This window comes from Galeopterus variegatus, unplaced genomic scaffold, assembly GCF_000696425.1.
Source record: "Galeopterus variegatus unplaced genomic scaffold, G_variegatus-3.0.2 Scaffold1226, whole genome shotgun sequence".
Lineage (NCBI taxonomy): Eukaryota > Metazoa > Chordata > Mammalia > Dermoptera > Cynocephalidae > Galeopterus > Galeopterus variegatus.
In genome coordinates this window covers 23,950-25,977 of record NW_007727337.1, presented here as the reverse complement: position 1 = coordinate 25,977, position 2,028 = coordinate 23,950, and positions in this window count along the sequence as shown.

The following is a 2,028-nucleotide window of genomic DNA, read 5'->3' as shown; positions in this document are numbered from 1 at the left end:
CTCTTGAAGGTTGAACAGGGAAATGAAGTCTTATTGTGGTTGTTGGGGGTGGGGTGGGGAGTGGGAGAGAGAAAGAGGAGAAGGAAAGGGACGGGGAGGGAGCGAGCGATGATTCCTCCTTTAACTTGGTCCTAAGGAGGGGGCTGGCTGGTTTCTACCAGGGCTCTGAACTCCAGCCTTGGCACTGAGATATGTTTCCTTCACTGGTCTCGCCACAGGCTTGAAATCAATCACCTCACTCACTTCTTGGAATAAAGTCAAGAAAGGCCTATTCTTACAATGCAAGCCCCGAGAAAGGATAAAATACCCAGACCAGGGCTTTCACACCATGCTCTACAGAACTCTGAAATCCACAGTGACTCAGAGTGACCTGAAAGTGCTTCAGGGCCACAAATGCTCAATTCAAATCTCATTTAAAATGTTTCCCATTTCATACCCCTTAGGATGGCCTTTATCAAAACCAAAACAAAAACCCCTAGAAAACAAGTGTTGGTGAGAATGTGGAGAAATTAGAACACTTTGCATTATTGGTGGGAATGTAAAATGGTGCAGCCGCTGTAGGAAACTGTGGAGATTCCTCAGAAAATTAGGAACGGAACTACCGTAGGACCCAGCAATTCCACTCCTAGACATATGCCCAAAGAACTGAAAGCAGGGACTCGACAGGTGTTTGTGCACCCATGTTCACAGCAGCATTATTCACAGTGGCCCAAAGGTGAAACAACCCACGTATCCATCCATGGATGAATGGGTAAACAAAATGTGGCATATCCACGTGATGGGATATTGTTCCACCTTAAGAAGTAATGAAGTCTGACACATGCTGCAATGGGGGTGAACCCTGACAACATTGTGCTATCTGAAATCAGCCAGACACAGAAGGGCATATCTTGTATGATTCCCCTTATGTGCGGGACCTAGAATAGGTAAATTCACAGAGACAGAAAGTAGAATGGTGGTTACTAGGGACCATGGAGAAGGAGCAATGAAGAGTTACTGTTTAACGAGTTTCTATTTGGTATGATGAAAAAGTTCTGGAAATGACAGTGGTAATGATTGTGTAACGATGTGAATGCACTTAATGTTACCAAATCGTACAATTAAAAATGGTTAAAATGGTAAATTTTATGTTGTGGATATTTTACCACAATTTTAAAAAATTAAATTTTCTAACTTAAAAAACTGTAATAAAAACAGCACAAACACTCAGATAATCAAAAATGCACTGACTGTTAATACATCAGAGACCACCTGTGTGTTAAACTGGGCTTCTGTTTTACATTCTATTTGTGCCCACCTGGGAATCAAGCTTCTTCCAGCATTTCCACCCAGGAGTTTGCATTTATTGCAAATATGCCGGTGGTTAGGAAGTTTTTAATTTCCTGCATTAATTTTTTAAAAATTCAGACTTGCTTTTATCCACTCACATAAAATTGTGGGAGCAGAGCTATAATATACTCTTGCCATAGCTGGAATAGCCAGTTACATAAAAACAGCTTGTGACATGCCTAATCATGGCATTATATTTGTCATTTATTGTAAATTTTTGATGCACCTTGTCTGACTTTTATATTTATGAGTAAGAGTATAAACTACCATTAGATATTATCAATAGTTCTGCTTCACAACAGAAACTTTCCTTTCTTTCCTCCTTCAAACATCTGGATCAGTTTAATCAAAGAACATCTTGACACAGCCTTCTGGAACTTTCCTTTGGTTTTTGTATTCATCTAAAAATACAAATACTATAAAATTGAATTTGTAAAATAAAATTTTACTAATAAAATGCTACATTTGTTTCAAATATTGGGGTTTCTATCAGATTTGAATTCTAAAAAGCTTCTGCTGATAATAAAAAAAAGTTTGAAAAGCACTGTATTTGTTCAATTCCCACGTGGTTCAATTCAGCTAAGACTTATTGAACTTTTGTTCCATTCTTAGCTGCATACACAGTGAATTCGTGAGGGATGAAACATGGAATTAAATTCTGATCACCCATCAGCTCAGAATAGTCATAAAATTTTAAAT